Here is a 22198-nt window from a genome sequence, read left to right as displayed (position 1 = left end):
AGTGGGTGCCAGCCCTGTTACAGTTCTATAGTAAGTTATAGTTATTATCTATCACATATCCAAACTAAAATGCTATATTCCCTAGAGCTACCTTCAAAGTCTCTGCTTCCTCACCTCCCTCCTCTCAATAATTTTACTCAAAGTGAGCAGCTTTCAGATACTTACCACAAGGAAAGTATGTGCCTTACGTCAACCTAACTGTGTAGCATAGAGCAGGCCTAAGAGTTAGGCCTGGTCTACACTGGGGCGGGGGGATCAATCTAAGATACACAACTTTAGCTACGAGAATAGCGTAGCGAAAGTCAACTTATCTTAAGTTGACTTACCTCGCGTCTTCACGGCACAAGGTCAACTGTTGCCACTCCCGTCGACTCTGCTTCCGCCTCTCACCGCGGTGGAGTACAGCAGTCAATGGCAGAGCAATCGGGGATCGATCTATTGTGTTTACACTAGATGTGATAAATCAATCCCCGATAGATGAATCACTGCCCGCTGATCTGGTGGGCAGTGTAGACTTACCTTTGGAGTGAGGAGTACAGGAAGAGACATAAAGGTGAAGTGGATGTACGTCACTCGGTGTGGGTGTGTGTGAAGGTGGAGCAATTCCCTAGAACAGTTTGAAATCTACAAGGACCATTTTGAACGGATTTGGAGCTATGAAGCCAGTGAAGGTTAGAGATGATGGGGGGGGGGGAACAATCAAGTGATGTTGAAAATTTTCCATTAAACATGATGCATGCAGGGTTCAGTCAAGTGATTTCTAATAATGCTAATGAGTTGCACAGCTAAATCCCTGATAATCACGCTGAAAATTTACTCCAGGGATTTAATTTGTATCTTCATGAAAAAATGAATTCTGCAGTGAAGCTGCTACATTTGTTCTTAATTAACTTTATTACACTCTTATGGTATCAATAACATATGTGCTGGAAAACCTACAGTGTCCTAAGTCACCGGCTATAACTTCACACAATGCGATGAGATACTAGAGGGCATGCTCCTGCTCTCATTTAAGTAATGGCAAAACTCATGAGTGCTAATGCTGTATTGGCACTAGGATGCTCATGGAAAAAGCCACTCAACACTATAGAGTTAGTGCTGAATGTCTTGATGGTTTTTACATTTAGCTGAGAGCCGACTAGGGGAAAATCCTGAAATGTGTTGAGTGCCTGTAACTTCTATCAATATCCCTTATGGGGCTGACCTAATTCTCCTTGAAGTCAGAAGATAGGCTCCCCTTGACTTCAGTGGGAATTGGATCCAACCCTTGGAGCTGTGTTCTTAGTAGGTGCATGGCACCTGTCAGGATTTGACTTCTCATATTTAATGCAGAATATCATATTTCAATTACCCTGAATTCATCTGTGAAATTTTTCTGGTTTAGATTATTTCCCATACACTTTAGCTGTTGCATTTTTTTAAAAAAAAATCCCACTTTGTAACCCATCTGAAAATGTGCTTTAAAATATAGCTGCTGTATCAATCAGTACTCATCTCCAAAATAAAATTAGACTGCATGCAAAAAAAGGGCCTTAACCATATATCTGGTGAATTATCATTCAAAAATCCAGGTAGAAAGCTAACCTTTACTGGGCCTGATGTAACATTACCCAAGTTTATTTCAATAATGAGAAATACAACAATGCACTTAAGCAGTTACAAGGAAACAGAAGGATGCATTTTTGGTTTTGACCTAAATAAAAAAAAATTAGCCCACACATTTAAAAATATTATTGTTTGTCAAAATGAATACAAAGAATGTCTAAGAGTGATTCTCCATTCCCACCACACTCTTTGGGGCAAAATTCTGCTCTCCAGTGATGAAAATTGAGTTAAGTCCCAGGAGCCCCAATCATGGGCCAGGATCTTTGTGCTATATGCTGCATAAACACAGAACAAAAAGATATACAACTGCATAATTGGGAGTAGAGTTTGGTCAACTATTTTAAAAAAGACAGAAGATCCTCCCCCCAATCATATAGCTACATAGGAATGTCAAAAGGGCGGGGGTTCAGCATTTCTTTTGTGGATGCACTTTGCTTCTGCAAATTTGTACTTCATAAAACGAACGGTGCATGCGACACTGAGTACTTGCCATCTCTTCCTATGTGACTTGCACACAAAGCCAGGCTCAAGTACTTGGGCATGTGTTTCCAGTTGAAATGGGGCACAAATTGAAGGTAGGCCATTGTCTTGGAAAACAGAACTGTCGTCAGCTGACAGAGCTGCTGTTTTTTTCTGTAAGGTTTAGATTTGCCATTGTTCCTTGCAGAGAGGACAGGTTGGGAAAGGCTGGCATGGACAGTGACCGTTTTGCTCACAGAGATCTGATAATGGTTGTTTATATTTCTTTATTAAAGGTAATGAGTGTGTATGAGAAACGAGCCGCTCATGGGCATAAATGTTCAGGAAGGAATAGAGAGGGGAGCCCACAGCTGGTCCTTCTGCCACAAAACAGAAGGAAGGTACCATCTATATATTCAGATAATAAAATCAACACTTTTTTTTTTAATTGAAGTGCAAAACAGCTTTCTTGCATTTCTCATTTGACCAAGCACATCAATATGCTGCTTCATTTCAGCAGATGCAAATGGAATAATAAATGGTGGACTCAGTTGACTGATATGCTGACGTGAAAGAGGAATATACTATCTCCTCAAATGCTTTGCAGCAGTTTTCAGAATCCCATAGGAACAGGGCTGCAAACCCCCTTCCTATGTGATTTGTGTCTTTCTTTCCAAAGCTGATTCAGTTAACAAGAAAAACTGTCGTACGGAGTGCATAAGATTAAGAACAGTGAGAAAAATTCAGTCTTATAAGTTGTTTTAAATTAATACATAGGCAGTCCGATATTAGTAGTTAGTTGCAGTGGCAGTTCTCTTTGGAATATGTGCATTACACAAGTAAGGCTGGTTCCCTGTCAGTTTCCTTGCATCAGTATGTCTTGTAGGCAGCAGCTCTGCACCAAGAAAAGTATTGCAAAAACTTTCCAGGTGTCTGTAGTTAAGATGCCTTTTATCTGTATTGTTAGGGACCTAGAAGATGCCCTCAAGAACTTAATTGATAAACAGTCGGGAATGTTTCTCTCCTGAACTTCCCCCTTTGGGTTTCCTAGTGCATCACGTCTTCCTGAATATATTTCATAGCCCTGATTCTGAAAACTGCTCCATGCAGGTGGACCCCTGCACCCATTTTGACTTCTGTTAAAGTCCTTGGGGCTACACATGGGAACAGGGGTCAGCATGTGCGGAATGCTTGAAGTATGAGTGCCGTGGCCTGTAAACTCTTCATGGCAGACCCTGCCTTAATTTCTTCCTCTTGTACAGCCCTGGGAAAATTGCTTGCTTAGCAAAAATTAATAGTGGGAATAATGGATGCACAGGTATTTGCCTATGAATCTCTTATTATGGGCATTGGGAGTTACCTCCATCCATGCCTACTGTCTGAAGTAGGAACTGAATGCACAGGGCATTTTTGCACGTGTCTGAGAATAAGCCCTTATGTATGTTCATAATTGTCTCGGATACTATTTAGGTGAGGACCTTGAAAATCCCGCCTGGCAAGCCAGCTCCCTAGTTTTTAAATTTAAAGCTGTGCAAGCATCTGTGAAGAGCTTATCTAATGTCAATGGAGAAATCACCATGCATGCAAAAAAGTTAATTAAGCACTCAGAAGTGCTATTTCTGATCCAGGCTTAGCATGTTTCTCAGGAATGGACTGGTCTGACTGCAGGATGGAATAAGTGAATCAAACAGCCTTCAGACATGGTTTTCTTTATCTTGGCCTAACAAATGAAACAGGTGGACTTTCCCAGTTTTCACAAACATGCTGAGAAGAGTTTGTGCACCAGAATTCTAGGGCCTGATGTTTCAGAGGTGCTAGGCATCCACAGCTCCAACTAAAGTTGATGGAAATTATGAATCCTTAGCATCTCTGAAAATCAGTCCCTATTGATGTCTCATTTCAGGTTTGGGGCTTTCTAAGTTAAGTAAAAACTTCATGCACATAAGGCGTTGTGTTGACCCCACATAGTCACTTTCAAAATGCTATGTTATCAAACTCTGCAATGTTCTAAAAATTGAACTAAATGGATCATTGGAGCATTGGGGAAAAAAAAATCTGAACCTCGTGTCTTCTCTTCCCTTCCCTTGCCCCAGTTGACCTAATAGTTTAGTGTTTGCTCCCAATTAGCGTTGCTAAATTTTAAAATACACCAGGTTAGTCACTTAGAAAGCTGACAAGTGTAATTGATTTCGTAGGAGAAAACTTAGCTATCTTTGGTGGCTCACTACAAATGCATGGCTCCGCTTGTGACTGATACTTCCTCTTAGTCCTGAATTCACATGGCAATGAATGGTTCAGTCTGTCTGCTGAAGAGATCATATTTGGTACAATGGAGAGGTAATGTGGGGGTGGGGTGGGCTTTTTGCAAATATGTGGAAGTCCTATGCTATAAAGCCACCACTGACATAGGCTCAGCCACAGGTTTAAACTGAAAAAAGATTTGAAACAATAATTTCCCCAGCGCTGCATATTCTCACCTGTTCACTATGAAATACTCGCGTGTGCACCCCACTCAAGTCCCTGAGTGGTTAAAACAAGGAACTGGGAATCTTGACTGATGGGCTCTGCTCTGAGCTAGAAGTGGGATGAGTTGGATTGGCAAGATTGAGTGCTGGGGAGAACTAATTCAGTTGGAAATGAGGGTGTGGATGAATTAGTGCAGTGTGTGTGGGAGGGGATAGGAAGGGAGATGAGCTAGGTTTAGGGGATGAGGGTTGGGACTAGGGGAGAGCAGTGAGGGGCTTGAAGGGGGATAAATACAGGCCTTTTTTGTTCTAATGCTACTACTTACTTTAAAGTGTCCCAGTTATTCATCTAGAATAGGGGAGAGATGAGGAGAGCATCTTTCTTCTCGCTTCCCAACAAGCCTCCTGTTTTCCTCCAGCAAAATGCTTCCCAGCACCCGCCTAACCACAGTGTTCACAGCCATTCTACTCCAAGTACAATTGGTAAAGGCAGCAAAGAATCCTGTGACACTTTATAGACTAACAGATGTTTTGGAGCATGAGCTTTCATGGGTGAATACCCACTTCGTCAGATGCATGTAGTGGAAATTGTCTGGTAGGAGCTTAGCAGGGAGGGGGGCAGCTTGTGACCTTCAATCTCACCAAATTATGGGTACCAGGCACCACTGGTTCTATCACTCACTTGTTGTGTGACCTTAGGAACGTCACTCAACCTCTCTGCCGATAGCATTTGGGTACGTTGCAAAGCCAGCAGTCCTCAGCTGGGAGGTGGATCCTCAGCTGGGAGAAACTAGCACAGGGCTCAGAGGAGGACCTTCCCCCGCCCCCCAGACCAGTCTAGTGTAGAATATTGTCCTCACAGTGGTGAGGACCAGATCAAACACATTCAGCAAATTTGGCACAAGAATCCCCCAGACAGAAATGCAGTAGCTTGCCCATAGGGAAAATTTCTTCCTAGCTTCCTCAGTTACTGGTTAGCTTATTTCCTGAGGTTTGAGGGTGTATATCCCTTATTAGCTTGTATCCTGTTTTCAGCAAGACCTGCATTAAATCCAAAAATAAAAATGTAAGCATTGCTTAAAAAGAAAAGGCTTAGTATTTAAGACCCAATCCAGTGCCCACTAAAGTCAACGGGAGTCTTTTTCCATTACTGTGATGGGTTTGGCTCAAGCCCTAAAACCCTTCTGATCTTCCATACAATATGTGTCAGGTGCCTGCAGAACAAGGCGTTTCCTAGGATGGTTAGGAAATGTAAAGGTATTGGTTCTTGCACAACTTTTCTTTATGCTGCAAAAAATGTCACTAAGGCCTTGGCTACATTTGAAGAGTTACAGCACTGTTGGTGGCTTTACAGTGCTGTAACTCACTCCCCATCCACACTGGCAAGGCACATACAGCGCTGTATCTCCCTGGCTACAGCGCTGTTTGTACTCCACCTCCACGAGAGGAATAAAGGGTATAGCACTGCTGCTGCAGTGCTGGGGTGCCACTGTAAACGGAATAATCTTAGTACACTGTAACTGACCTCCGGAAGCTTCCCATAATCCTTTTAAGTAAAGATTACTCTTTGTTTTGTTGCCAAGGCTCCAGAGCTGCTTATCAATTAAACAAACACAGCTACTGTTTGCTGTGAATGAGCAAACAGGCAGGGGGCTCCCTTTGGAACACCCACAGCTAGCGTTTGCTTGAAGAGAGGGGAAAGAAGGGGGCTTGAGGAGAGAAGCAGCACAGTGCGCGGGAGGGAGTGGGGGGTCCGTTTCGGGGAGACTGCTTATCTGGTCTGTGAGGGGAAAAAAACAAACAGCTGTTGTTTGTTTTCAGTGAGTGAGAGAGGGGTGCGGGAGGGATTCGGAACTTGCAAGGCAGCTGCTGACAGAGTGTCGGCTCCAAAAATCCACTCTCTCTCCCTCCCCCTCACGCTCCCTGTCACACTCCAGCCCACCCCCCTCTTTTGAAAAGCACGTTGCAGCCACTTGAATGCTGGGATAGCTGCCCATAATGCACCACTCCCAATGCCACTGCAGATGCTGCAAATGTGGCCACGACAGTGCTCTGGTAGCTGTCAGTGTGGACAGACTGCAGCGCTTTCCCTACTCAGCTATACGAAGACAGGTTCAACTCCCAGCGCTGTACAGCTGCAAGTGTAGCCGTACCCTTAGTCTATGTCTGCTCTACAAGCTAGGGACGTTCACATACACATACTCATGTTAACTCTCAGGGATAGACAGCCATGAAAAATGTGTCACAGACCATGAAATCTGGTCTTTTGTGTACTTTTACACTATACTATACATATTTCACAGGGAAGACCAGCATTTCTCACACTGGGGGTCCTGACCCAAAAAGAGGAGGCAGGGGAGCCACAAGGTTATTGTGTGGGGTGGGGGGTTGTCACAGTATAGCCACCCTTACTTCTGCGCTGTCTTCAGAGCTGGACAGCCGAAGAACAGCGGCTGCTGGCTGGGATCCCAACTCTGAAGGCAGCAGCGCCACCAGCAGCAGCGCAGAAGTAAGGATGGCCTGGTATGGTATTGCCACACTTACTTCCGTACAGCTGCCTTCAGAGCTGGGCAGCCGGCGAGTGGGAGTGGCTGGCCAAGGGCCCCGCTCTGAAGGCAGAACAGCAGTACAGAAGTAAGTGTGGCAATACTGTGATCTTCTTACAGTAACCTTGCAACACCCCCACAATCCCCCTTTGAGTCAGGACTCCTACAGTTACACCAGCATGAAATTTCAGATTTAAATAGCTGAAATCATGAAATTTACTATTTTTAAAATCCTGTTACTGTGAAATTAACCAAAATGGACCCTGAATTTGGTAGGGCCCTACTCATTGAGCTAGAACAAGTATAAATAGCAGTGTGGCCACAGTCACACAGGCCCCAGCAGTAGCAGAGGCAGGGTTTAGCTGTGCCAAGTACAAACCCGGCTGAGACTGCTAGGTACATACCTTCTCATGTATGAGATACTAGCTAGTGCAAGTATATATAGGCAAGGAGGGACTCAAACCCCTAGCTTGTCATGTAGATGTAGCCTAAGAGTGTAATTATGAAGATGACACATAGCTGCACTTTCCCTAATGTTACTATGATATTTTGTTGATCCATTGAAGAAGTCTCCAGTTGGCCATAATCACTTGTGGTGCAATTGCTGTTGTTTACCATATTTCCTGGAACTGTTTTTTGTAAGGCAGGAGGCTCCTGCTGTACTTGGCACTGTGGTTTAACAGCTGTCACCTGCAAAAACATGTCAGTCTTCAATGCTAAAAGTATCCTCAGCAATTGCTTTTGTAATTGCCCTGTCGTTCCACTAGCAGATGTGCAGATTAGAACTATCCGAAACCCTTTTAAAAATAAGATCAGGAGAATCACAACCAAAGAAATAGACTCAGAACCACAGTGAATATTTTAAAAAATATTGTGACTTTTGGTTAATTATGGACCAAATTCTCGGTGGGTGTGAAATGGCAAAATTCCAACTCCAGTGGAGCTGTGCTAATTAACATCAGTGGACAACTGGGGACTATAATAGTATTATTCGCCTTTAATTTTCACTTGTTTTTCAATATTCTGTTGTGCTGTAACTGGCTACATGAGCTAGCTGGGTTGGAGATAAATGCAGTGCTGTTTATAAAAACTTTATATTGGTGATTCTACCTCTGGGATCTACTCTGCTCAGAACTCCCATTCACATTAATGGGAGACTTGCTTGTCTGAAAACTGCAAGATGGATGGAATTCGTATTACTTTGCAAAAGGAACCTTCAGATTTACTTGTGCTCTGGGGGAGGAGATGGCTACTCCGCAGAGATCAATAGTAGGCCTGCCCTTAATTAGCATCTTAGGGCTAGAATGTGCCTAGTTCCCAGGCAGGTGAGCAGCTCTGGATAATTGAGATCATTCCAACCCTGCATTAGATGGTCTGAATATCTGCATGGATAGCTTGGGTAACTGATGAGAGAAAAAATATGAAAAGTGTGTGAGTGGCAAATAGATTTATATTTCAGTGTCTAAGACATTTGCACAGTGATTTATACATTTTACAAAGCTCTCCCAACTCCAGTACCGATATTTCATCTCCTATATAGGAAAGTCACTACATACAATCTGTTACAGGTGTGCAAATCTCCATATGACAATATTCTAAATTATGCTACTGTTCCTTTACCTCAGGAAACCTCTAAAGTACGTCCTTAGACAGACAGTAAATATTTAAAACAACAACAACCACTCAAACTTTTCATTTTATTGAAATGCCTACTTGTCTGAGGCCTCGATGGAGTTGTAGTCCCTCTGGTCATAAACCAAATAAAGATTTAGAGGTACAGAATGGCTTCTGGGCAGATGTTGTGTGTGCATGAAATTTTAGTATAGGGATTCATTCTTTGTTGAACATTTGAGGCTCAAGTATAATTCCTCAGATGTAGAAAATGCACGCTGTTCTCAAGATCACTGAAAGGGACTTTCAAACCACAGTGGAGAGGTGTTGGCTATCGTATTGTCCAATTTGCAGCTGTTTTTTTAAAAAAAAAACAAACTAGCTTTTGTTCTTAAAACTATTGCATGAAAATAGATGAGCCATTATTTTTAATACCTGGCGCTTTCTGTAAATGGTGATGGGAGACAGAGTGGGCTTGACCTTTTCAAGCTGCTAACAACACTGCATGTTTCAGCACCCTAGAAATCCAGAAACATAACGTAATGGGAATGTCACAGCTTGTTCCCATCTCCAACATGACTCCAAGGGTTTGAATTTTGTCCCTAATCTTTTTGGTCTTCAGAATGCAAGTCCTTTTGTGGGGTGCAGCTGGATGTACAAGGTTACTGCCCAGCTCTGGAAGTACAAGCAGAAACTACGTATGAATGAAAGGAAAGTTCAATACCAGGTATAGTTCTCCTATTGATTAGTCACTGATCATTTGAGTCCTTTGGGCACCCAACGTCTTAATTCCTAATATGCAGGGGGAAGGGGTGGGTGTAGGCGGAAAAAGAATATAACTAAGACGACAAATCCTCAGTTGGTGCAAATCAATGTAACTTCATTTGAGGAGCTGGCCTGGGGGTTAAGCATAATATTGAGCATGCTAATAAAAATGCTTAGTTATCCTGAAATGACTCTTTTTACTAGACAGTCATTTGGTCCCATGGAATAGAACCACGCATTAATGCAGTATTGGTTTACCTGCTCTCCCAGTCCTGTCCATCAACTTAAATCTTGCACTTGTAGGTGCAACACTCTCCATCTGTGCTGTGCAAGTTCAAGCCCTTAATGGGGAACTACTGGGTTGTGAAGGAAGCTAATCATGTACCTACAGAGAGATTTGAGTTCCTGGTGACCTTCCAGTGCATTTCTGCAAATGGCTGATATTTAGCTTCAAAGCACATAAAAAATTTAAAGAATCACTAAACACTAAGGAAAAAAGGGGTGGGGGGGAAAGAGTTCTCTGCACTCAGTGAAATTATTGAAGCAATAAAGAATAATGTTTTTGCAGATGAAGCTCCAGACTGAGCAGTGCAGAGCAAATCAATAATGTCATACTTCTTGCCAGGATCAAAATACCTGAGGAAATAGCTGCAGAGTGAAAGGATGAAAGGTTCCTTTCAATCAGTGATTGTGCTGTTTAATGCAGTATTGCAGGACAGACTATCAGTCTTGCTAGGGAGTTGAAAAGCTTGGAAAGCATTTAATCAACATTTTGAGCCATTGTTTATCCTGAAGGATAACTATGAAACTGAATACAAGATGGAGACAGGGGAGGGAGTCTGACAAGTGATGGGTTCCATCAACTCTTCCAAAAATTTGACTTCTTCCTTGTGCAGCTCCCTGTGAAACGGGAGAGTTCAGAAGATTTGCAATGGCCAGGTAGCAAATGAGTCACTGATATTTGTCTGATGGCCTGTTTTGAGTGCAGAGGTTGCTTTAGGCACTCTACCAGTCAGTGTCATTGACGTGGCAGGGGATGGGGGACATTCAGGTGATCCAGATGGACAAGGTAGGAAATGGGGAAAGGAAGTAGTTTGGAACATTGTTATTGCAGTAGGTCTGGGAGCCCCAGCCATGAGCGGGGCCCAGTTGTGTTAGATGCTGTATGTACACAAAAGGAAAGCCATCCCTGTCCCAGCGTGTATTCCATCTACGTAGAATAGATAAAGGGTGTAAGAAAGCAAGTATTATTCCAGTATACAGGTGAGAAACTGAGTAACTATGTGACTCTAAGGTCACCCAGGAAGCCTGTAGCAGAGTCAGAAACTGAACACAGATCCCCTGAGTGTGTGTCCAGTGCCTTAGCCATAAGGCCATCCTTCCTAGGGAGATGAGCGTAGTGAGTTTGGATTAAACTTCATTTTAATACTACTGTATGAAGTTGGGGCTTTTTTCTAACACAACATTGGCTAATGTTGTTCAGAATTTTATTTTTGAATCACCTATTTTGGAAGTATCTGCAGAACCCAAAAGTTATTTACCTGAAGCCCAGTAAATTCAGTCTCCTAGTGGTTTTGGCATTGGCCATTGTTAGAAAATGTGACTTTTAAAACACAAAATCATCTCCTAGCATCAATTACATGTCCATGGTATAAGAGCTCTAAGGAAACCTGCAGAGACTAAGGAGATGTGGTGTTTTCCCTGCTATGTGGTGTCAGAATTAGAGTGCCTGGAGGAGGACAGCACCATTTCCTGGCAACTTTCAAGGCCAACCCTTTTTTGAAGTGGTTTTTTTTGTTTTTTGTTTTTTTTAAACAAAACCAAAACTTTTTGAGCATTTCTAAACAGAATTGTGTTGAGTCAATGGCGGTTAACAAAACCAGAGGGGACAGGGGTGTGTGTGCGTGTGTGTGTGTGTGTGTGTGTCTGGAGGGGGGGTCAGGCCACTGGCCCGAGAGAGCCAGGTTCCAGTTCTTATTCTGACTGAGTCAGAGCATTGCTTTTCATCCCAGATCACGGCGAGCAGAGACTTGCATTTGGGTCTCCCACGTCGCAGGGCAATGCCCTAGACACCCTGCTATAGACTGTGCCCTCCCAAAATATTCATCAAAATGTTTTGGCTTTGGAAAATTTTTATTGAGTCAAACATGTTCCAAACCAGCTCTAGTCAGAATGCCTGCCATTCTCCTGAAGGTCACTGACAAGCCAGAAGCCTTTGAAATCACAGCAAATGAAAGCGGAATTGATATCTGAAGTTAAGAGATCAGACATCAGCAAAATGCTCTATTGAGGAGTAATTGCCTTTTGAAGATATTAAGTTGTAAAATTAAAGCTAAGTTTGGAACCGTACTCAAGAATCATGCAGTCAGATTGGAATATGGGCTCAGGGACTAGTGCAGATTCTGCTTTTACAGCAGTAAAATTCCAAAGCAAGAATATTCCCTTCAGGGGAGTTACCCGTGTGAATAGCTGGAGTGAGTGAGATCAGAGTAAATGCCTCTTTCTGTTCTAAAGAAGCAATAGGTTTATCTAGAGTTGAAGCTTCCATGTTTAGCTGGCAGCTGGTATCAAGCGGAGTACCCCCGAGGTCGGTCCTGGGGTTGATTTTGTTCAATATCTTTATTAATGATCTGGAGGATGGCGTGGACTGCACCCTCAGCAAGTTTGCAGATGACACTAAACTGGGAGGAGTGATAGATATGCTGGAGGGTAGGAATAGGATAGAGAGAGACCTAGACAGATTAGAAGATTGGGCCAAAAGAAATCTGAGGTTCAAGCAGGACAAGTGCAGAGTCCTGCACTCTGGAAGGAAGAATCCTATGCACTGCTACAGACTAGGGACCGAGTGGCTAGGCAGCAGTTCTGCAGAAAACGACCTAGGGGTTATGATGGACGAGAAGCTGGATATGAGTCAACAGTGTGCCCTTGTTGCCAAGAAGGCTAAGGGCATTTTGGGCTGTATAAGTAGGAGCATTGCCAGCAGATCGAGGGACATGATCATTCCCCCCTATTCAACATTGGTGAGGCCCCATCTGGAGTACTGTGTCCAGTTTTGGGCCCCACACTACAAGAAGAATGTGGAAAAAATGCAAAGAGTCCAGCAGAGGGCAACAAAAATGATTAGGGGGCTGGAGAACATGATTTATGAGAAGAAGCTGAGGGAATGTGGATTATTTAGTCTGCAGAAGAGAAGAATGAGGGAGGATTTGATAGCTGCTTTCAACTACCTGAAAGGGGGTTCCAAAGAGGATGGCTCTAGACTGTTCCCAGTGGTACCTGAGTAATGGTCTCAAGTTGCAGTGGGGAAGTTTAGGTTGGATATTAGGAAAAAAAATTTCACTAGGTGGGTGGTGAAGCACTGAAATGAGTTACCTAGGGAGGTGGTGGAATCTCCTTCCTTAGAAGTTTTTAAGGTCAGGCTTGACAAAGCCCTGGCTGGGATGATTTAGTTGGGGCTTGGTCCTGCTTTGAGCAGGGGGTTGGACTAGATGACCTCCTGAGGTCCCTTCCAACCCTGATATTCTATGATTCCTTTTCTTTGAACCTGACTGACAGCAGCAGAAATAACTGATTATAGTTTAACTGATTCAGTTCTTCTTACTCTTTATTTCCAAATTTGGAAAAAGTTGCACAAAATGGACTCTGTTCTGTGATTATTGAACAAAAAGTGGGTGCAAATCCAGTCTTTATGGTTCCAAAAACATTCAGAAAGAGCCAATCTCTTCTTAACCACCAAAGAATCAAGTCTACTGTACCCTTTGCAGTATCATTTCACAGCAATCAATAGCAGAACTAAAGACCACCTTCCCAGATCAAATCTGATCATCATAACATAATATTCATTTGGAAAGATGAGCTGCTGACCTTGTCTGAAACACAGAAAATAAAGGTTACAGAGTAGCAGCCGTGTTAGTCTGTATCAGCAAAAAGAACAGGAGTACTTGTGGCACCTTGGAGACTAACAAATTTATTTGAGCATAAGCTTTCGTATGTGTGTTCCATTCTATGAAGTGGACTGTAGCCCACGAAAGCTTATGCTCAAATAAATTTGTTAGTCTCCAGGGTGCCACAAGTACTCCTGTTCTTTTTGCTGATACAGACTAACACGGCTGCTACTCTGTAACCTTTATTTTCTAAGGTGCCACAAGTTCTCCTGTTCTTTTTACAGAAAATAAAAAGGAAGATGGGGAAATTTACCAGCTTGTCTCTCCTACAAATGTAATCTTATACATAAGGAAAAAAATGTATTGAAGATGTATTTTCTCCCTTGCATATTCTGAATTTACCATTGAAAGGGAATTAACTGGAAGTATTTAAATCAAAAGGGAATATGCACAATTGTTAGCATTGTAAGACGACCTGTCAATAGCCTAAAATACCAGTGTCATAAAGACAAGAGAAAGATTGGATTGACTCAGGCTTGGTCTACACTAGAGGATGGGGTCAATGTAAGATACGCAACTTCAGCTACGTGAATAGCATAGCTGAAGTTGAAGTATCTTATTTCGACTTACCTCCCATCCTCACGGCGCGGAATTGATGGCCGCAGCTCCCCCTGTCGACTCCGCTACTGCCACTCGCTCTGGTGGAGTTCCAGAGTCGACGGGAGTGCGTTTGGGGATCGATATGTCGCGTCTAGATGAGACGCGATATATCAATCCCCGATAAACCGATCGCTATGCACCGATCCGGCAGGTAGTGTAAACATATCCTCAGCTTTGGCCAAGTGCTCCCCCACTCCTTTTTCTAGCTGTTTTATTTTTTAAAAATGATCTGTATTTGTTTTTTTCCAAAACAATTCTGTATTTCTTGGGTGGAGTGGGGAAAGAACTGGTAAATGGTAAAAGACCAGCACTTATGAGTAACCTTATGGCACCAAATTAATGTGCACTGGTAACAGAGAAGGGGAAACGGTAGTAAGAAATGCAGTACAGTTCCACACTTCTACAGGATTTTTCCAAATTTGTGAATTTTTATAACCACTGTATGAAAAATACTCTGTCCTCATCTGACTCCTTCACAGCTGATGCTCCTCGCCTTAACTTACAGTGATGTAAAAAAGAGTTACAGCAATGTGACATTCATGGTGCTGCTACTCTCTAGATGAGCTTTCCTACAGGAATGTGTTCCTAATGGAGATCAAGATCAATGGATGCTGTATTCCTAATATAAATTTGTACTTTCATCTCCTTGACTCCCCAATGTAGATTGGCTGGCTGGCTGGCTGGCTGGCTGGCTGGCTGGCTGGCTTTCGAATTCATTGTGTGGCAAAGCAGATTTTGCTGATACACTATCGTGGTACGTTGTACAAAACTGAAGATTTAAATGTGCAGGGTTTTTTGGTTTTGTTTTGGGACTGGAGAACACAAGTCACTAAGTTTGTAGCCATAGCTTCAGTCTTCCCTTCAGTTCAAATCACCATTAGACCAAATCATATTGCCTTTACTGAGGGTGAAATCCTTAGCTACAGCACATTATAGCAGGGAAAATGCAATCGTGGTGGAAAGCTCACCTTTATGTAACCCACACACCTCCTAGGTGTGGTGTTCTGTCCCATGTAGTGGCACCAAGACCACTCAGAGAGAGCGATTAATGATTCTGCTCTACGGCCTTAGCTCTCAGCCACATGGCTTTTAGCTCATGCAGTAGAGGCTCATCCATTTAGCTTCCAAGGTTCCATCCCACCTGCCAACTTGTAAAACCGACAGTCTCGGTGCCACTAGATGGGACAGAACATCACAGGCAGGCGGTGTGTGGGCAGGAGTGAAAGTAACTGAAGTCTTACTGGTCCAGGAGCCTGACTTCAGGCCCCAGGAAGGGGCGGGCCTCAAGTGGAAGGTGCAGGGCTAGGGGTCAGCCAGCCCTTCAGTGCTGCCTGGACTGCACCGCCTGGGGCTCCAGCGGCGAGTTAAAGGGCTCGGGGCTCCAGCCACGTGGTAGCAGCAGCTGAGAGCCCCAGGCCCTTCTAAATCGCTGGGCCGCTGCCCCTTTTGTCCTCCCGATCTTGGCGGCCCTGGGGTGGGACAAAAGGGGCAGTGATTTTTAAACCACTTCAATGTCGGCTGTGTACGAGTCCATACCGGCGGCCACTTCTTACCGTTACGTCGTACCGGCCTGTACTGGCCCACTTTCACCTCTGTGTGTGGGTTACATTTACACTCATCAAATCCTGGTCCCCGTCTGCCAGCATCTGTTACAGCAGCCTGAACCTGGGCCTTGGAAGTAACTCAGCCAACATTTTCAACCCTATCACTTGGTTTAGTGCAGACTGGCAGATGCTATTGGCCTAGGCACTATCTTTTGCCCAGTTCACAAAACTGGGGAAATTCCTCACCCAGGAAACCTAAAAAATCATTTGCTCTTTGATGTATTGGTAAGGCAAAGCATTTGCTCTCCAGGGTGCTCTCCCTGACTCTGCTTGTGCGAGGCCACGGGTACATGTCATTAGAAGGTATGTTCCATAGCAGGATGTGTGGCTACCATACGTGTGCATATTTCCCATACTGTATAAATAATTAATCTGTTTATTGTAGTATTTTTGGCATTCTTTTGCAACTTGAGGACTTGATTCAGCAAAGCCTGTTTAAATCCCATTTGACTTCAGTAGGGCTTAAACACATGCTTAGTTTTAAGCACATGCTTAAGTGACCTTCCGGAATAGGGCAGTTTTCCTGAAATGAGGCCTGGGTTTGTTCTGCCTTGTTTCTCCCTACTGTCTATCTTGGTGTTAATTTGGCTTTTGTAAATAACCAATTAACTAGATACGAATGGTAATAGTTCCATGATAAAGCTCTGCAGGTATGTCTTGTTTTTAATAACTGATATTCCATCATTTGGAACAGCTAGCAGGACAGTTATGAAAAATCTATAATACCACCAAGCTATTTTGTTTGGAAATGTGTCTTACCAGCAGCAGCTTGCCTGGCTCTGGAAAGCAGCAAAAGGGCTGTTTCTAACCTTTCCAACCAAAGAGGCACTTCAGCAGCAGAAGGAGGAGGATGGAGCATCAGTTCAAGCCTTTGCCCAAGATAGTTAGGATGTGAAGCCTCTTTATATAATGGCTTGATTAGGAAATTCATTGGGGATGCGTCCTTTGAATTGGTGCTCTTTATGGGGATGTCGCCTGTTGGGCTCATGCTTATTGGCAGTGTGCTGCAGGGATCCCATCTTCCTCCCCCTTTGTACAGCTGGGATAACAGGGGTATCCATCTGTTCCAGTTGTCCTAAATCTATTAGATGAATGGAATGAGGCAGCCAGAGTAGCAACAATATCCCATCCCCCAAGCTTGAAGTCCTTCATCCAAATGGCATCTAACAAGGACTGAGGATTTGGAGTCATGGCTGGGGAGGCATTAGCTCTATGCAGCATTGTTCTCTAAGATGTAGGAAAATTCCAGTGGGTGTTAATGCTAACCATGGTCTTTCCTTGGCCCAGGGTGACCAGATGTCCTGATTTTATGGGGACAGTCCCGATTTTTGGGTCTTTTTCTCATAGGTTCCTATTACCCCCCACCTCCTGTCCCAATTTTTCACATTTGCTGTCTGGTCACCTGCCCCTGCTCAATTTGGGGCATCTTGCACCCAAAGGGAAGCATGGAGGGACCATCCCTTGTGTTCCAGGGAAGACCAGCACGGTAACTGTGCAGAATTTGTGGCGAAAGGTGCAAGGTGAAGATGAATCCATGTCCCCTCTCCCAGCCTTGCGCACACATTGTGTCAGAGCAGTCTGGCCTGGAGGAGGTCAGTAGAAGCATTGATTTGTTGGGTATAATATGGAAGTGTGTGTGTGTGTGTGTGTGTGTGTGTGTGTGTATACACACACAACACACACACACCAATCAGCTCTGTGTGCTCTGCAATGCTGTATAATTGCATTGCAGAGCACAGCAGCTGATATGAAGAGGGGATATATGAAACGTATGAGGGGACTGTGGATGGACAAAGACCTACATCCACATTACTGAAGAAACAGCTAGTTACCAACGCTTCAACATAGTAAAGAGGAAGCTGCTCTCACAGCTTGATAGACCAACTCCACATTACATCCAACTCAAGAAGACCTGGAAGAACAAGTGGATGTGCAGTCCACCCTGAAGCTGAAACTTCACTGACCCCTCCATTGCAGAGCACAAAGCTGATATGAGGCATAAGATCATGGAGAAACTAGCTACAGTCAATCCTCGAGACCCATTACCAAGGCTCCGTGGGAGAGTACCATCAGATGTATGTAGAAGATGCCAATAGAGCCCTCATGACAATCCCTACTACCACCATAACTCAACCAATGAACTGGTATATGCTACAGCCTCTGTAATCCTGGAGATGCTTGGCTACATGATCAAGAAGAACAACAGTATGTACCCACCCTGGAAAAGAGGTTGGAGGATAAGATCAAGGCGACTCGGAGAGAAGTTAGTCAGCTGGTGGAACTAGAGAAGGGTGTAGAGATTAAGGATAAGACTCGGCTACTGAAAAAATACAAGGGCCTGACTCCATCTGAAGCCCTAGAGACTGCTAAACAAAGCTCACAGCATTAGCTACCAGGCTAAGGAGATACACTAGAGAAGCAGAGGCCAAAAAGTAATGCCCTGTTCTCAAAGAACCATCCAGTGTACTCCCACTGCAGTGCAAAAACACAGTAACAGCAGAGCCACCAGCAGCAGAAACAAGAACAGTACTGGAAGAACATATGGGAAAAGAGAAGACTCATAACACCAGTGCAAAGTGGCTGCAGGACCTGAGAACAGAGCACAGCAATCCCCCAGAACAGAAACCAGTCACCATCACAGTAGAAGACATCCAGCAACGGGTCAAGAACATGAAGAGCTGGACAGCACCTGCACCAGACATGATCCACACCTACGGCTAAAAACTAACAGCGTGCATGAACGCTCTAGCAGCACAGATGAACCAGCTGCTAGCAGCAGGCTCCACCCAAATCGTAACACAAGGAAGGACAGTGCGATCATGAAGACCTCTGCAAGGGCAGAACGTCCAACCACTACACAATAACCTGTCTCCCTACAACATGGAAAGTCTATCAGGCATCATAGCGCCAAGCTACAGGACCACATGGGCCAGTACATGAGCACAGCTAAGAAGGCATTGGAACAACACCAGAGGCTCAAACACCAGTTGCTCATAGATAGATCAGTGCCCAAGACTCAAGGTCTAGACAGACCAATCTGAGCACAGCCTGGATTGACTACAGGAAAGCCTACGACTTGCACACCACGTGGATCTGTGAATGTCTGGCGCTAGACAAAGTCAACAGGACACTAAGGACCTTCCTCAAGACTAAATGGGACTATGGAAGACAACACTAGAAGTCAACTCAGGCAGCTTGCACAAAGGCCATCAAGTGTGGCATATACCAAGGTGATGCACTGTCCCGCTGCGTCTGCATAGGCTTAAACCCCTCAGCCAGATAATCACAAGGACTGGATACGGGTACAGGTTCAGGAGTGGAACTACCATCAGCCACCTCCTCTACATGGATGACATCAAGCGTATGCTAGAATGAACGAGACATCGACTCGTAGATCCACCTGACGCGGATCTACAGTGAGGATATCGGGATGTCATTCGGACTGGAGAAGTGTGGCCAGATGGTAGTGAAAGAGGGAAGGTAGTCAAGACTGATGGGGTGGAACTACCAGCAGGCACATAGCAGTATACAGACCAGCTACAAGTACCTTGGCATCCCACAGTCACATGGAAACCATGATGAGGAGGCAAGGAAGACAGCAACATCCAAGTATCGCCAAGATAAGACAGGTCCTGAAGACCGCCGCTAAGTGGGAAGAACAAGATCCAGCCATCAACGGATATGCCCTGCCAGTCATTAGATACCCTGCCGGTATAGTGAGCTGGCCAAGGAGGACATGGAGGTGCCGATATGAAAACCCGGAAGCTCCTCACAATGCACGGAGGTTTCCACCAAGTCCAACACCCAGAGACTGTATACCAGCCGGAAAGAAGGCGGGCGGCGCTTGGTGAGCGTCAAAGCCTGAGTCCTGGACGAAACCCGGAACATCCAGGAGTACATCAGTAAAGATGGCCCCAAAAGATGAGCTGCTGAGAGAATGCCTGAGGCAGCAGCAGACATGGGAGGAAGACCAACAGAAGAAGTGCCTATGGCAAGACAAGACCTGCATGGGATGTACCATCGACAGATAGCTGAGGTGGCTGACATTGGGAAATCCTACAAGTGGCTGGAAAGGGCTGGACTCAAAGACAGCACTGAGGCACTGATCATAGCAGCAAGGAACAGGCACTGAGCACCAGATTCCATTGAAGCGGGTCTACCACACTAGGAGGACCCAAGTTGCAGACTGTGCAGAGAGGCTTCAGAGACAGTCCGACACATAGTGGCAGGATGTAAGATGCAGGCAGGACAGCATACACTGAACGGCACAACCAAGTGGCTGCATTGTGTACAGGAACATCTGCACAGCGTATGGGCTAGACCCTCCCAAGACCAGATGGGAGATTCCACAGAAGGTTGTGGAGAATAGCAGGGCTAAGATTCTGTGGGACTTCCAGATCCAGACGGACAGGCAGGTACGGGCCAATCAACCAGACATCGTGGTATAGACAAGGACCAGAAGACAGCAGTGGTGATAGATATAGCAGTGCCAAGTGACAGCAACATCAGGAAGGAATATGAGAAGCTGGAGAAGTACCAGGGCCTGAAAGAGGAACTAGAGAGGATGTGGAAAGTGAAGGCCAAAGTAGTCCAGTGTAGTAGGAGCACTCGGGGCTGTGACTTCTAAGCTGGGTGAGTGGCTCCAACAGATCCCAGGAACAACTATCAGAGCTGTCTGTCCAGAAGAGTGCAGTGCTAGGAACAGCTAAGATGCTGCGCAGAACCCTCAAACTCCAGGCCTCTGGTAGAGGACCCGAGGTTGAGGAAGACATATACCACCCATAGGGGTGAGAGGGGATTTTTTTTTTATATATAATATGACTTTTTTTTTTTTTACATGACCTCGCCATTACTTGACCAGTATCCTACTAAAAATGCGGGTCCTAGCCAGTGCTGTGACACTCTCTCCCGCAGCTATCACATGAAATTGAAATCCTTTCCCCACAGAAGCTGCTAGGCATGTTAATAGAAATCCTCCTGCCAGCTCATCTGGCTGCAGATAACACATTATTTTGATCCAGACCACTGTTAACAGGCTGATACAGAAAATCCCCGCGAGGGAATGAGATTTGAATAAGGGAAAGTGAAATCTTGATTTAGAAAGGTTTGATGGGGCATTAACCTGCCAGATTAGGAGGTCCCCATCCACTGTGAATATAAAAATGCTCTTAATGTGAGCACAGGACCTGTCAAGGCCCATTTATAAATAAAAAGTGATTCTTCCCAAGCATTAATTATCTATTAAAATTGTAGGATTAGCATCTGAGGGACAGCAAAACCAGAGTCCTCTATGTCTAGGAATGTCATAATTTGGGGAATAAAGGGTATTGTTTTGTTACAGCTTAATCTATATTAGATGTTCTCCTGGATGTTTATTCAATGCCAGAAAGAGCTATCCGGGTTATAAATGAGATACAAAGCTACTGGCGATAGTCATATTTTGCCTACAGCCATTTCACTCATGTCCCCTAAGTTCCCAGAGGCATGTACTAAGAGAACCTATAGCTGTTCTTTATCAAATGACTGGGACAAAATTGTCCCACAATATTTGTACCCACCGCAGATCAGAGGATGGGATAACATTCTCTCTTGAAGCATCAGGCCGTATCTTCCCAAATAGCTTAACTAAAGCTGACACATGGTGTCTTCCCTAACTGTTGGGCTACACCAGAGACAACCAACAGAAAGTAAAAACAAAGAGGAGTCCTTGTGGCACCCTAGAGACTAACGAACTTATTTGGCATAAGCTTTCGTGGGCTAAAACTCACTTCATCAGATGCATGGAGTGAAAAATACGTAAGCAGTTGTGTGTGTGTGTGTGTATATGTGTATATATATAGTGTGTATATATATATATGTGTATAATATATATATATTTACAGCACATGAAAACGTGAGAGTTGCCTTACCAAGTGGAGGCTCAGTGTTACGAGGCCAATTCAATTGGGAATCAGGGTATGAAGGTGACCTCTGCACTCCCCCAAAGCTAGGGTCATTTGTGTGCCACACCACCTCTCCAGAGTAGAACAGAGCATCACTTTACAAGCATTAACTCACTAATCCTCCCAGCACCCCAGTGAGATAGTTGTGTAAGTGTCAGCATCCTGATTTCACAGGTGGAGAAACTGAGGCAAGGGTGTGCAGTGCTTTGCTGGACACCACAAAGTGAATTTGCAGTAGAGGTGGGATTAGAAACCAGGACCACCTGACTCTCAACCCTGTGTTGTTGTTTTTTTTCTCCTGCTCATCCTGTGACAGAGTCCTCGGCAATAACAGCTGAGCCAACAGTCTGGTCACTGCAGCTCTGATCAAACAAGGCAGAACTGACCTGTCCTAACTGACTAAACACAGATGTGCCTAATTGGTGGATGGAGGAAAGCTGGAAGGCTAATTAAGCCATTAGGCTGAGGCTACAAGTAGGCACAGGAAGGAAGTGGAAAAGGGGAAGAGGCAGGTTCTTCCATGCTTGCTGTAGGAGCTGTGGGCTCCCTAGGACTGCTGAAGCAATGCTGTATGTTGTACAAAGGTAGTGGAACACACATTTTAAATAAACTGCACAGAGTGTTTGACCAGCACAAAAGTCTCTGTACATTCGTGGA

The sequence above is a fragment of the Chelonoidis abingdonii genome, chromosome 9 (genome assembly GCF_003597395.2).
Source record: "Chelonoidis abingdonii isolate Lonesome George chromosome 9, CheloAbing_2.0, whole genome shotgun sequence".
NCBI classification, from domain to species: Eukaryota; Metazoa; Chordata; order Testudines; family Testudinidae; genus Chelonoidis; species Chelonoidis abingdonii.
This window is presented reverse-complemented; position numbering follows the sequence as displayed.